The sequence below is a fragment of the Nicotiana sylvestris genome, chromosome 5 (genome assembly GCF_000393655.2).
Source record: "Nicotiana sylvestris chromosome 5, ASM39365v2, whole genome shotgun sequence".
NCBI lineage: Eukaryota > Viridiplantae > Streptophyta > Magnoliopsida > Solanales > Solanaceae > Nicotiana > Nicotiana sylvestris.
In genome coordinates, this window is record NC_091061.1 from 178,221,834 (window position 1) to 178,238,319 (window position 16,486).

The following is a 16,486-nucleotide window of genomic DNA, read 5'->3' on the forward strand; positions in this document are numbered from 1 at the left end:
CTTTGGCCATAGTCTCTGGTTTCACCTCGGTCAGAGGTAAGTGTAATTTTTTCTGGTATAAATAATCCTCTATTTGTATTTTCCAGAATCCAAAATCTTTGCCATTGAATTTGTCAATCTTAACCTTCCCTTCTTCTGATGCCATTTTTCACAAAAAATAATTTATGTGAATAGTGCTTGTGAATAGTAACGATGATCAATAGTGTTGCACTATTCTTGTGAATAGTACCTGCACCAATACTGTACTTTTCTGCCAGAAATACACTGTCTGTGCTCTGATACCAGTTGTTAGGAAGTGTTTCAAGCTAATAGAAGGAAAATAATATTTAAGAGAAAAAAGTAATAAATTGCACAAGACAAGACACGAATAAGATTTACGTGGTTCGGCAATTTGTGCCTACTCCACGGCCACACAAAGAATAACTCTTTATTAATTGAAGAGAGAAAGAAGAAGTTTTGGGATGATCTACAAATGAAAATGTAGACCCCTATGTATAGGCATTTGAATGTCCTGCCGAGGTAAGCGCTTACATCATAAGAATGTCAATGTAAGCGCTTACATCATAAGAATGTCGAGATAAGCGCTTACATCGCAAGAATGTCGATGTAAGCGCTTACATCATATTTTCATCTCTTTTTGATTTTTCTTTCTTTTGTTTTGTCTACTTTCACATACAACAATAGATTAGCTCCGATCACTTCCAGCTTATTATGCTGAAACTCCAACGCGTAAAAAGTTCCAGCATAATATACTAAAAATTGAAGCACATGTGTATGAACTTCCAGCATATTATGTTGGACCGGTATATTATACTGGAATTCCAGTATATTATACTGAAGTATTTTCTGGATTTTGAACAATGTTTTCCTTCAGATTTATTTTTACATAAAAAATGGCTAAATTTCGATTACTTTTAAAACTGTAGCTATTTTTGGATGATCACTCGTAAATATGACTATTTTTGAATTTCTCCCCATTACTTCGTTTGCCGAGCCTTGGGCCGGCTCTTCTGACGAAAAGGTGAGAGTATTACGGGAATTGGTTAATGACTGTATCCTTCTTCACCAAGACGAAGAATGAAAGAATGGTAGAGATGTGGGGAAAAAGAATTAGAAAACAAAGAAAACATGCAATAATTCAATGCAATAATTTTCCAAAATCACTGTTTCTGGTAATTCAATGCGCATCTGCAAGAATCTAGTTGTGCCCTTCCTTCATATGCAGTGTCATCGGTTTAGCTCTCAAAAGCAAAAGAGTGAACTTGTTAAAACCACTTATAAGTAATATAGAGATATAGATGTTATTGCTTTATCAAGATCCATTTTAACAAGTAACAACAGAAGTCAAGATAAAAAGAGATTGCATATTCCTAATTTGAAACGGTCATATTAGATGAATTAGTGCAAACAGTCTTGAAAGGAAAAGGCTTCCAAGTAACATTTGGTATAATAATCTAGCAATCTACCACAAAATTAGTCAACTTCTTCTCATACTCAGCTTTCTCCACAGTCTCAACATCAATTGTTTCATCTTTTTCCGGACCTCCCTACCATAACAAGAGAAATATTTGTATTTAAAATTTAAATCAGAGATTTTCCCCTAATATAAAAATCAGAGTAAAGCAAAGATCTCCCCAAATGTAACAATCAGAGAGCCAAAGAAGTTTAGGTGCATGTCCTTGCTAAAGACTCCAATTAATCAGTGTGAACAAAGGAAATAAGAATTAAACTATTCATCTTCTCAAATGAAACATGATATATCAACAGTGTTATCACATGCGAAAAGTGCAAAAGAGCTTTAAGGTTTGTTGAGGCTTAAGTGCAAATAAAGCGTAACTTTATACTGAAGAAAGGAGAAATAGAGAAAAAACACAAATATGCATGTGCAGTCCAAAATTAATAATTATACACATGAATAACAAATATATGGACAAAGAAATTGAAAAAAAAAATTACGATAACTGATATACGTATCAATTATTTAGTGTAGTCTCTTCAGGGTTACGCTAAAAGTAAAAGCCTGTGGAATATCAAGGATTTTCATTTTTATGTGACTGCATTAGCGTTGCCTGCAATTTTGGCATCTTTTCAACATGGGCTATTACTATTACTTCATCTCCATTTCCCTCAATCTGTAGTATTATCTTTTCACTTTAGAGTTTACATTTCAAGTTCAAATTTTTTAATATCGAGTACTTTTAGGAAATAATTGCTGGAACCCTTTAACTCACCATGGTTAATCGTGGCGCAAAACAAGCACATATAAGATGGAAAATCATGGCTCAAAACAAGCGGAGACTAGATATGTACATCACCCATTGATGAACTATTGGTTTTGGAAGAATGACTTTGTAGTTAATAGAAGGAGAGAATCACATAAAAAGAGATAACACAAAATTTCAATACCCGAGGAGCTAGAGAAAAAAAAAAGACAAGGCATGAGGTATATACCTGTATTTGAGCTAAAATCCAACGAATATTAGAAATATGACCGTTGTTTCTTGGAAGAGGAGGAGGAACTGGCTTCATTGGTCACGGAGTCATGGTGTTCGCTATTGTTATATCGGGTCCTCCTTATCCCAGTGGAATGTTCTGTTGGTTCATTGTTATTTTCCCTCATTTGTGACAAGGCCTCAACCTCAGGTTCTTCTTTATACAACAAACGAAGTCCATACTCCTCCATTTCTCCAGAAAAAGATAGCCTAATAATCCTATAGTCATTTGGTGTTTTTCCATTTGCCTTAGATGTCTCCCATAAGCCAGCAAAAGGTACAAACAAAAAATGTATATTATATTCTGGACAGAAAAAATCAGATTCATCACTTTCTGAATCATCGGATGATTCTAGTTCTTGGGTCATACACGACATCCCGTCATCACATACGAGAATCAATTGAGTTGTGGTGTCAACTAATCCGCCATTGTAACATACAGCAAATCCCAAGAACTTATCAGGTATCTACCAATTTTCAGGCAAATGGACTGATACATTATTATCCCAACCCTGATGGTGGAACCAACTTGGGATCCCACCATAACGATTCTCACTGGTAAATACTCTTAGTGACAAGGAATCTGAAGCAGACGAGATATTCTGAAACAACAAATTACAGATGGAATCACTCATCCAATAATCTGCATGTATTGTATCTAATTCTGGTGGAAGTTCTGGCAGTTGTGTAAGCCTCTTGCAATATCTTAAGTCCAAGATTCGAAGAGCACCAAGTTGGGCTATGCTTCGAGGCAAATGCTCAAAATTATTTACATCGAGAAACAATTCTTTCAAAGAGGATAAAGATCCAATGTCTTCCGGAAGTCCTCCATCTGTTAGATTGCAGTTACAGAGATCCAGATGTTCCAATGACCGTAATCCTTCAGCCACCGGAGGGAGCTCAAAGTGCACTCTATCTTCCGGAAGTCCTCCATATATTAAATTGCAGTAACTGAGACTCAAGATTTTAAGTTTGTTCAAGCGTACGATGGAAGACGGAGGCCGTGAAATTAGAATCCATCTGGCATCAAGCTTCTCCAAGTTGTCTAATTCCCATATCTCTTCTGGCAAGCTTTCAAGTCTGTAGCAATCTGACACATTTAGACTAACCAAACTTTTCAACATACAGATGCTGCTTGGAAGAGCTACAAGGTTTTTCATATAGCTCAAATCTAGCTTGGTAATATGAGTTTAGTACTGAAAATAAGAGGATGGTAGTTCACTTATCCCAAAGTCTTGCATGTGAATCTGTACCTCTGGCTTCATTCTCCCATGGATTTCTGAAAATTTCTCTAAACTTGAGCAATCACTTAGATTCAGATATTTAAGAGATTCCACGTTAAAACATGGAAACCTTATAAGGCGACTACAATTTTTCAAATTTAACTGAATGAGTTTGCTGCAACATCCCAGGGAATGGTGAACCTCTTCAAGATTACTACAATATAACAGATTCAAATACTCCAAATTTGGCATCCCCGTGAAATCGGGTGTTCGCATCAGTCTTTTAGACAGCCTGAGATCTATCCTCCGTAGAGACCGCAAATCCTGTTTAGAACACAGACATAATGAGAAAAAAGAAAGAACATATTTTGGTGTTCAGCTCGATTCCAAAAATAAAATATTTGGTTAGTGGGGCTAATATGAATGTAGAAACCTTTTTTGTTTTGTTTTTTCATTTGTGTTTGTGGGCATCAAATGACCTCTGTTTTTTTTTTATTTCTTAATTACTTATTACTAACTTTCCGAAAAGTATTTATTAAATCCGGAAGCAATGTATGAAAGCGCATATGTTATTCGAGATAAAATAGTTGTACACAATAAATTCCTTTTGTTTTACTAATAAGTATTCCTTCCGTCCCACTGTGTACAACCCTAGGATGAGATTCATATGAATCTAATCTTACTATGAGAAATAATTGAATGAAGATGGGAAGACTTGGAGAAAAAAAAGACATAAAGATCTTATAATAATACTGGGAACAACCCAAAATAATATAAATTACAATAATTTTTTTGAGATGGAAATACATTAATTTAAGCTTATGGAATTAATAACTTTTGTTCATTTAAAGATATGCATAGGAATTCTAGGAAAAATAGAAAGTACCTCAAATAGTACGTGATAAAAGCAATAATATTTGTTCATGATAATATTTGTTCATGATCACTAAATTAAAAGACAATGATAGTTAGAAAGAAAAATAAAACTTAACTATTGTACCTTTGTTTTCCTCCACAAATAACGCAGTGAATTGTCGGAGAGTTTAAGGTGAACAAGCTTTTTGGGTTCAAATTCAGCTGGCAACGACTCACAAGGATAGCCATTCAAGACAAACCAACGCAAGTTGTTGGACAGATACTCAATGGAGCCATCATGGCTAATATAGGAACCAAAATCGGACAAATTGCTGTCTATGTATAATATCCTAAGCCTTTTCACACTTTTCATGGCCTCATTGCTAAAGCGTAGTATACCAAAATTATAAGGAACCCAAATTGCTTCCACTGCCATGGTCCCCTGGTAAGAAGATAATTAGGAAATACTGATGTTACTTCAGAGAAATACTTTTTGCAATTAATTCTATAGTTTTATTTTCTAATATTATATTTTTCTTTGAAGTTCATTAGAGTCAAGTTTATAAGCTTTTCATGTTGGGATAGAAAGAAACTACAATTGAAACATTACCAATAAATTGTAGTGACTTTTTAAAATAAAAAAATAAACAATGGTAAAGTGAACCTCTGATTGAGTTATTATGTAATAAAATGTCATAAAATTTTCAATTTAATCCAAAGAATGAAATTGGATCAAACAGATTAAGTGGCCGCTAGCTAGACTAATCAATCGCTAAAAAATACAAGAAAACGAATTAGGCAACGTAAATTAAAGAGGTTACTTACGAATTAGGCAATTAATGTCTGTTTTTTTTTTTTTTACTAATTAGGCAATTAATATTATCTTTGCTTTTCCTACTAACTAAAGCAAACAATTAAAATGACGTACCTGCTAGAGTATGAAGCAAGATGAATAAATAATTGGAATTGACCGCTCTGTGTGTCTTTGGAATATAAAAATAAAAATCAAATATTATTGCATTGTTTAGCCTACTTACTGTATTGTTGCTCATCACTTCTTCGACTTCCTCGGCGAGCCATAGTCTGCTACGTTCGCCGGGATCTTTTAGAAAATTCACTATATATTTACCCATATCTTCTATAAGATCGTGCATTTGAATCTCATCATTTTTAGAGATGGACACAAGGGATTTGTCAATTAAGACCCGTAATTTGTATTCAGCTCCAGAATGACAACTCTCAAGAATTTGCATGGCGTATTCTTTTTCCGTCCCTCGCAAGAAGCATGCTATATCTAGAAACATCTCTTGTTGATTGGGCTCTAATCCATCATAACTGATTTTGAGCTTTTCATCAATTTCCGAATTAGAATTAATTTCCATTTGCTCTATTGCACTTTTCCATTCAGTTAAGCTTAGGTTATGCAACAAAGAACCCCACACTTTGAGGGCTAAAGGAAGGCCTTTAGCATAATTTACTACCTTCAATGAAAGCTCCTTAAAACACACATTTGGAACCTCTTTTTTGAAAGCATGTTGATAGAACAATTGAATGGATTCATGATCAGATAGTGTAGTCACTTCATATATTATATCATTCTTCTCTATCAAATGCTTGTCTCTAGTTGTTACAACAACCCTACTGCTATTACCAAACCAACCAATATCACCTGCTAAATACTCTAAATGATCTTTATGATCTATATCATCAAGCACAATTAGCACCTTCTTAGAGCAAAGTCTATCCGGAATCATCCGTTTCCCATCATGCTTATTATTGACGTAATCATTTTTTCTCCTTAACAATTCAGAGAGAAGGGTGTTTTGCAAAGAATGCAGTTTTTCATTTTCTTTAATATCCGCAAGGAAACAAGCAGGTTCAAATTGATGAGATAAAATGTCAAAAATAGCTCTTGCTACTGTCGTCTTCCCTAGACCGCCCATGCCCCAGATCCCCAATATGATCCGAACATCATTGATTCCAACCTTAAGTAAGGACTTTTCTCCAAATGAGTATCTATTCCCACAACATCTCGCAAAGAAGACAAAGTAACACTATTGCACAATTTGGAAATTTGGTCGACAATCTGCTGAATATTCTCTGCTTCAATCCTACAAAAATAAGAAGATTAATTGTGGATAAATGTAAGAAAATCAAGTATTAGTAAGCATTTCATAATATTTTTGTATTTGTATTTTTAAAAGGAGTGAAGATTACAAGATGAGGAATCGAACTCTCATCAACTTGGTGAATCGCCAACCAACTCAGCTACTAAACATTGTTAATGTGCATAGATATAATTAAAAGACTATGCACATAAAACAAACGCTTGAAGGAGCAATCAAAATACGTATGTGCGAGAATGTTATTGAGGAATTGTAGTGATAGGAACTATAGTGTCTTCTCGCTGAAACATATTAGTCAATTCTCAGGATTATACTGGATTGTTATCGTTTAAAATAAAACATTTCTGACGTCTAAAGTACTACATTTTAAATAAATTGTTGCATATATCTTTTAGTCAACCCTTGGCGGATGTCTATCCTTTTAGATTTGCGGTAGCAGTTAGAGCATTGCTCCAACTTTTTGTTTTTGGTGTTGCTCTTATTTTAGGGCTACGAATTTCAACTTGGTTTACTTCAACAAAATTGAACAAGAAAAAAAAGAAAAAATAATTAATTTGAAAAATAATAAAGGAAAAATGTCAGTGGTTGTGGTTTTAGTTGGGCTTTAAATTTGGTGTAGCTTAATTTTAAGCTTGGTGTAGCTTAATTTTAAGCTTGGTGTAGCTTAAAGAGGGTGAATGAGAAATGTAGGAAAAATAAAATATTTGAGTTTTCCTCCTTGGCAAAAGGACATGGGTATATATACAATTGCTCTTCTTCTAGCTCTTAAAGAGTTAAGAAGAAAGCAAGTCTCGCGCCGTCGTCCTCGCTTGGCTCGACTTCGGCTTCGGTCAACGATTGACTGATTAATCTTTTTGGACAAAATTCCTTTAAATTATTTAATTTACTAATTTAATTAATTAACGAAAATTCAATCCGAAATAACCCATGACCCGCGACCCGGTTCGGTCCAGTCCGTTCTCTTTCCCGGATTATTTTAAATCTGTTTTCTAATTTTCCCACAATATTCCCACATGTTCTAACAGCTATGGTTATTCTAAAAGGTTGCAACTTTTTCAGAAACAATGCCAAATGGGCTATAAATATGCCTTGAATCCCAGAATTTTTACTTACTAAATTTTCTGATTATCTTCTTCTTCTTCTGCACAATATTTTCCAGTGTGTTTTAAGATCATTGAATGGTTCGCCGTTCACTAGAGTTTTTGGAACCAATATGCTGGTGAGTTAAATCGTTCTATTCTGGGAGGATATATTCCAGCACCTCCGATACTTGAGGGGAATAATTTTCTTAAAAACACACTGTGTATTTAGTGGGCTTGATTTATTCCTATATTATTTTTCAGAATTTATTCTGTCGTTCTGGTTCTACTAACTTTCTGTTTCTATTTCTCCAGAAAGTTTAATGTTTTATTGTTTATTGCAGCAATACAGATTGATTAAATTAATTAACGAAAATTCAATCCAAAATAACCTATGACCCGCGACCCAGTCCGCTCCGGTCCATTTTATTTCCCGGATTATTTTAAATATGTTTTCTAATTTTCCCACAATATTCCCACATGTTCTAACAGCTATGGCTATTCTGAAAGGTTGCAAACTTTTTCAGAAACAGTGCCAAATGGGCTATAAATATGCCTTGAATCCCAGAATTTTTACTTACTAAATTTTCGGATTATCTTCATCTTCTACTATACAATATTTTCCAGTGTGTTTTACGACCATTGAGTGGTTCGCCGTTCACCAGAATCTTTGGTACCAATAAGCTGGTGAGTTAAATCGTTCAATCCTGGGATGATATATTTGTGATGACCCGAAAGGTCATCACTTATTTTAGAAATAAATTCTGTGTTTCGACCCCTTAAAAACCTCTTTCAGCATCACCTCGATTTGCGTGCGCAATCCGGGCACGTAACCGAAAAGCCATTATGTGAAAATCTATGAAAATGATGAATTTTGACTTTAAAATAAATTTAAGTTGACTTCGGTCAATATTTTTGGTAAATGGACCCAGACCCGTGATTTGACGGTCCCGGAGGGTACGTAGGAAAATATGGGACTTGGGCATATGCCCGGAATCGAATTCCGAGGTCTCAAGCCCGAGAAATGAATTTTTAAAGAAAATTATTTTCCGGAATATTTATGAGCATTTGAGAATGAAATGTGTTTAAAATTTGATGGTATCGGGCCCGTATTCTGGTTCCGGAGCCTAGTACAGGTCTTATATGTGGTTTAAGTTGAGTCTGTGAAATTTGGTGAGAAACGGACTTGAAATGACGTGAATCGGACCGTATTTGAGAAAATTGGAAAGTTTGAAGTTCTGAGTCGTTGATGTTATTTTGGTGATTTGAATGCACGAATAAGTCTGTAGGGTGTTTTTGAGGTAGTGTACATGTTTGGGTTGGAGCCCCGAGGGATCGGGTAAGTTTCGGATAGGTCTCGGAAGGTTTTTGAACTTAGAAAAATTGCAGAAACTGTTGTTCTGATGCACAGACCTTCTATGCTTCGCGATCGCGAAGCCTATCACACGATTGCGAAAGGGGAAATTGGGCAGGGGTGCATTTGTTCTTCGCGAACGTGAAGTCACAGTCGCGAACGTGGAGCACTGGGGGGGTTGCTCATCGCGAATGCGTAGTGTAAAATGGAGGTGGGCTGGAGACTTGTCATTCCTTCTACGCGAACGCGTACTGCTGTCCGCGAACGTGAAGGCCAGAGGGCTTATCCTTCGCGAACGCGTAGAGGATCTCGCGATCGCGTAAGCCTAAGGAAGGATGCTCTTCGCGAACGCGATGAAGGTCTGCCCAGTGATTTTAAAACAGTACCAGAAACGGAATTTAACCCAAAACTAATAATTTCTTCTTCCAAACTCCAAATTGGGCGATTTTTTAAAGAGAACTTCACCACAAATTCATAGGTATGTAATTTTAGACTCATTTTTTTCAATTTTCATTAACACTCATTAGATTTCTAGGCTTAAATCATATTTTTAAGGGTAGAAAATTAGGGATTTGGGTAGAGTTAGGGCTTTTTTTGTATAATTGGAATTTGGACCTCGTTTTGGGGTCGGATTTTGAGACTAATTACATATTCGGGCTCGTGGGTGAATGAGTGATCGGGTTTTGGTCCGAACCTCATATTTTGACCAAGCGGGCCCGAGGTCAATTTTTGACTTTTTGGGAAGAATGATAGGAAATCTATAATTAAGCATTGGGTATGAATTTTTTAGCATTTATTGATGTTGTTAAATCAATTTGGACTAGATACGAGTTGTTCGGAGACGAATTCTAAAGGAAAAGTGGTGTTTGAGGTTTGAGTTGGTCGTGGAAGTTCGAGGTAAGTGTTTGGCCTAACCTTAACTTGAGGGATTAGGAGTTGTGTCATATTTGCTACATGTTACTTGTTGAGTACGACGTATAGGCATGGTGACGAGTATCTATACGTTAGTGTCAAGCATGACCGTGAGTCTTAAATTGAAATTGTTGTGTTCTTAACAAATACTTTGAATGCCTAAGTTGTTGATTCTCTGTGTTGAGCAAGGATTATGATTATTCTCGTGGAAATTACTTATGATTGAATATTGGTGCTAGTTGAGGAAGTTAGAGGTTGGAACAAGTTTGGTTATAGCTGATTTTCCCTTGCTGGGACGTATTTACTTAAACTGTCGATTCCCTTGTCGGGATAGTGTTGTTTCTTCATTGATCCCTTGCCGGGACTCTCTTTGTGATTGGTGTTGAACTGCATATGTGGATCTGGTTGCACGCCGCAAAAATATTATATTTGGATCGGGTTGCACGCCGCAACAATATTATGTTTGGATCGGGTTGCACGCCGCAACAATAATATATCTGGATCAGGTTGCACGTCGTAACAGTGATAAATGATATGGATCAGGTTGCACACCGCAACAGTATTTTTATGATTTGGATCGGGTTGCGCGCCGCAATAATAGATAATAAAAGTGCTTATTGGTTGGTTACGAGTTCTTTATTATTTTGCTGTGAATTCTAAATTGTTCTTTATGTTGTCTCTTAAATTACTGTTGGTAAGTGATATTCCACTGCAACATGTCTCCCTCCCATCTTTACATGTTTATTTCTGTTTTATTTTTCGTTGTATATTATATAACTGCACAGGTTTATCTGGTGGCCTGGTCCAAGCCTCGTCACTACTTTGTCGGGGTTAGGCCAGGCACTTACCAGCACATGGGGTCAGTTGTGCTGATACTACACTCTGCACTGTGTGCATATCCCGGAGCGGCAACTTTTGGACCATAGTTTTGGGTGGCTGCCTTCAGTCCAGTCAGAGATCCCGAGGTAGTCCTGCAGGCGTCTGCAGGCCCTGACGTTCTCTTCTATCTTTATATTCTGTTTTCATTTACTTCAGAGACAGATTGTATATTTCTTTTCAGACAATTGTGTGTAGTATTCGTAGACAGTCCGTGATATTGTGACACCGGTTCCGAGTAGAGATGTACTTGGTATTGTCATACTTGTTTTTGGCTAAGTTATCAGATTACGTCTTCCGCGTGTATTTAATTATTGTTAATATTTTACTGTTGGTCGCATATTATTTTAAAACTGTAAAAAAAGGGCTAAATAAAAGAGTTAGTGAATCTATAATACTTGGCTTGCCTAGTTTTCATGAGTAGGCGCCATCACGAGACCCGATGGTGGGAAATCCGGGTTGTGACAATATTCCAGCACCTCGGGTATTTGAGGGGAATAATTTTCTTAAGGATACACTGTATATTCAGTGGGCTCGATTTATTCCTATATTATTTCCCAGAATTTAATTTGTCTTTCTGGTTCTACTAACTTTTTGTTTCTGTTTTTTTAGAAGGTTTAATGTTTTATTGTTTATTACAGCAATACAGATTGACTAAATTAATTAACGAAAATTCAATCCGAAATAACCCATGACCCGCGACCCAGTTTGCTCCGGTCCATTTTCTTTTTCGGATTATTTTAAATCCTTTTTCTAATTTTTCCGCAATATTCCCACCTGTTCCAACAGCTATGGCTGTTTTGAAAGGTTGCAAACCTTTTCAGAAATAGTGCCAAATGGGCTATAAATATGCCTTGAATCTCAGAATTTTTACTTACTAAATTTTCTCATTATCTTCTTCTTCTTCTTCTGCACAATATTTTCCAGTGTATTTTATGACCATTGAGTGATTCGCCGTTCACCAGAGTTTTTGGTACCAATACGCTGGTGAGTTAAATCGTTCTATCCTGGGAGGATATATTCCAGCACCTCAGGTACTTGAGGGGAATAATTTTCTTAAGGACACACTGTGTATTTAGTGTACTCGATTTATTCCTATATTATTTCTAGAATTTATTTTGTCGTTCTGGTTCTACTAACTTTTTGTTTCTGTTTTTTCATAAAGTTTAATGTTTTATTGTTTATTACACCAATATAGATTGACTAAATTAATTAACGAAAATTCAATCCGAAATAACTCATGACCCGCGACCCAGTCTGCTCCGGTTCGTTTTCTTTCCCGGATTATTTTAAATCCGTTTTCTAATTTTCCCGCAATATTCTCACCTATTCCAACAGCTATGGCTGTTCTGAAAAGTTGCAAACCTTTTCAAAAATAGTGCCAAAGGGGCTATAAATATACCTTGAATCCTAGAATTTTTACTTACTAAATTTTCTGATTATCTTCTTCTTCTGCACAATATTTTTCTGTGTGTTTTACGACCATTGAGTGGTTCGCCGTTCACCAGAGTTTTTGGTACCAATACGCTGGTGAGTTAAATTGTTCTAGCCTAGGAGGATACATTCCAGCACCTTGGGTACTTGAGGGGAATAATTTTCTTAAGGACACACTGTGTATTTAGTGGACTCGATTTATTCCTATATTATTTTCCTGAATTTATTTTGTCGTTCTGGTTCTACTAACTTTCTGTTTCTGTTTTCCAGAAAATTTAATGTTTCATTGTTTATTACAGCAATACAGATTGACTAAATTAATTAACAAAAATTCAATCCGAAATAACCCATGACCCGCGACCCAGTCCGCTCCGGTCCATTTTCTTTCTCGGATTATTTTAAATCTGTTTTCTAATTTTCCCACTATATTCCCACCTGTTCTAACAGTTATGGTTGTTCTGAAAGGTTGCAAACCTTTTCAAAAATAAGACCAAATGGGCTATAAATATGCCTTGAATCCTAGAATTTTTACTTACTAAATTTTCTGATTATCTTCTTCTTCTTCTGCACAATATTTTCCAGTGTGTTTTACGACCATTGAATGGTTCGCCGTTCACCAGAGTTTTTGGTACCAATACGCTGGTGAGTTAAATCGTTCTATCCTGAGAGGATATATTCTAGCACCTCGGGTGCTTGAGAGAATAAATTGTTTTAAGGACACACTGTATATTCAGTGGGCTCGATTTATTCCTATATTATTTTTCAGAATTTATTTTGTCGTTCTGGTTCTACTAACTTTCTATTTCTATTTTTCCAGAAAGTTTAATGTTTTATTGTTTATTACAGCAATACAGATTGACTAAATTAATTAACGAAAATTCAATCCGAAATAACTCATGACCCGTGACGCAGTCCGCTCCGGTCCGTTTTATTTTCCGGATTAATTTAAATCCGTTTTCTAATTTTCCCGCAATATTTTCACATGTTCCAACAGCTATGGCTGTTCTGAAAGGTTGCAAACCTTTTCAGAAACAAGACCAAATGGGCTATAAATATGCCTTAAATCCCAGAATTTTTACTTACTAAATTTTCTAATTATCTTCTTCTTGTTCTGCACAATATTTTCCAGTGTGTTTTACGACCATTGAGTGGTTCGCCATTCACCGGAGTTTTTGGTACCAATACGTTGATGAGTTAAATCGTTCTATCGTGGGAGAATGTATTCCAGCGCCTCGGGTACTTGAGGGAAATAATTTCCTTAAGGACACATCGTGTATTCAGTAGGCTCGATTTATTCCTATATTATTTTTCATAATTTATTTTATCGTTCTGGTTCTACTAACTTTCTGTTTCTGTTTTTTTTGAGAAAGTTTACTGTTTTATTGTTTATTACATCAATACAAATTGGATAACAGTTTTTAGGTTAATTTTAAGCTCTAGTGATGCCACTCTCCATTCAGTGGCACTCCATGAGGGTTTTAAATAGGAAACATGATATCAGTGTTATCAAAGTCGAAAAACGCAAAAAACTCTAAGGCACGTTGGGGCTATAAGCGTAAAGCGCAAATACAGTATGTGGTTTACTAAAGAAAGGCGCAAAAGGAGAAAAATACAAATATGTATTTGTAGTCCAAGACTAATAATTATAAGCATAAATGGCAAACATATGAACGAGAAAATTGAAAAAAAACAATTATGATAAAATAAAATATCAATTGTTTAATGTCGCTTTTTTAATGTTATACTCATTGGCAAGAAAAAATATGCCTTAGAACTTTGATGATGACACTGAAGTGCCCGCTAAGCGAGGCGAAGCGCTCAACATATTTTGAGCCTCGCTTCAAGGCTCAAGCACGCTTAAAGCGTGCCTTTGACAACACTTCAGATTTCAGGGATAACTGCAAAATATGAATAGTTTAAGATGGTTTTTAACTTTTTATTTATTCTCTCTAATTAAATTGGTAGGAACGATACCTTCTTACTGATAGTATCATATATAATAACCATCATTTTTTCGGAAAAAAAAATAAAAATATTTTTAACGTTTAAATGACAATCAATGAAATTAGATTGTGTAAGCAGTATTCCTAACAAAATAAATTGATTAAGCTTCCACCTTTTAATTTTTATTTTGTAAATATGATAAATTTATTTAGTGTCTTTTCTGTTTATCATTTTTGAGGTACAGATTCTTTTTCTATAGTAAAATATGTAGTCTTCACATAAGCAACCACATTTGAAAGGAAAATATTCCTTTTGAGCTCCTCACTTTGCTCTTATGGTAACTTGAACCCGCAACCTAAGGGTTGGAGTTGGAGGGTGCTTAACACTTGAGCAGACCCTCTCTTGTCGTTTTCTCTTCTTTTTTTATTATATACAATTACTATGTGTTTTAACTCACCCGTCACGGATATCATATCCTTTTAGATCTGCGGCAGCAGTTAGAGCAGTCCTCCATCTTTGCACCTTTTGCATTCCTTCAACGTAATCCATATACTTTGTTTCATGTTTGTCAAAGGCTTCAGCAAAGCTCTCCCTCTGGTTCCGAACATGCGATGGATCCACATCATAGAAGACTGGTATGACAGTCTGTCCACATTGATCCTTGCATTCCATGATCTTCACTAGCTCATCTAAGCACCATCTCGATGTTGCATAATTCTTTGAAAAAACGACGAGGGCAACTTGAGACTGTTTGATAGCTTTCAAGAGTTCATCTGATATTGATGTGCCATGCTCTAGCCTTTTATCATCTTGAAACGTGAATATTCCACTGTTTTCCAAGCCTTTGAAGAGGTGACCTATAAATGTTCTTCGATTATCTTCACCTCTAAAACTTAGAAAGACTTTGTAGTTCCACTGAGGAAACTGTGAAGTACTAGCAGAAGTAGAAGATGATGACATTGATTCAGTTAATTATCTTACCTGTATGTGGATAAATTGTAGAATAATTATTGGTACTGGGTTTTCTTTAAACTTTAATAGTAGGAAGTAGGAAATTCCTTCAAAAACCACCCCTGTTATCAATGGACGGCTAAAAGTACAAGCGGATGAAGCTAGAAAGAAAGAGTCTACCTATCCCAAAGCACAAACATAGCTTTTTCCCTTAACCGTTCAAAGAGAAGAATATTTTGCAGAGAATATATTCTACATTTGTTTTCTTTAATATCCTCAAGGAATCAAATTGATAGGATGTATCAAGTGGATGCATTGAATTGAATTATTGCTCTAAAGCACAAACACAAATAAGATTTTAAATAAGGTAGAATATATGCTCCAAAGCACAAACACAAATAAAATTGAATAATAGAGCAGGGTTTTGAGTATGAGGATTGAATTTTTAAAAAATTTGGATAACTCGGATATTGATTATTTTAGTTTTAAATAAGATTTTAATATTTAAAAACTACATAAAACGCATTTAAAATCATGACTGATTTTTTTGATATTTAAAATGCGTGAAAATTTGCAATAAATAAATTAAGAGAGAGAGTTCTTCTTTAATTTTAATGATAGAGAATTTTTTTTTAACATTGACTTTTCTTAATAGCTTTTTCTTTAAATATGAATTTATAATTATATTTTGACTTTTTAAAATATTTGTTAGAGCTACATAATTTTTTTTTCTCTTCCTGTGAGCTTAGATGAGTGTGACCCTTCTGGGCGAAAATTTTCACAAATATTTTCCTCTTGTTTCAATATAATACTCCTAGTTTAAAATTAAATTCTTTATACATATAAAAAAAAAAATTAGTGAAGCCTAGCATATTAGTCCTTTCTGTTGTCCTTTCTTATCTTGAAATGATAATAGTGAAATGTCACAATGTTTATAAAGTATAAGTTTTATTGATCTTTTGATATGAACATCGAGTGTGGATAAACAATAGTAACATAATAACTATAATTTGTTAAAAATATTTTGAAATTTCAAAATAACTCTTGCTTGTTTTGTTCTATTATTTTAGTCGTAGATATGAATTCCATGGGGTCTAACTTTCACAATTTCCAATTTAGATTTCTCTTATATGGGTTCCAAGTGATTTATTTTCATTTCTTAAACAAAAATACGATCTGATTTGAGCTATGAAATAGAAGTTGGTTATTTGTAGTGTAATCAAGAACATTTATATAGATT

The 16,486-nt window shown here is 35.0% G+C and overlaps 1 pseudogene; it reads right to left on the bottom strand.

Annotated features, from left to right (window-relative positions):
* Nucleotides 1–1,312: 1,312 nt before the first annotated feature.
* On the bottom strand, nt 1,313–15,396 carry LOC104228730 (TMV resistance protein N-like; annotated as a pseudogene).
* Between the last annotated feature and the right edge of the window lie 1,090 nt (nt 15,397–16,486).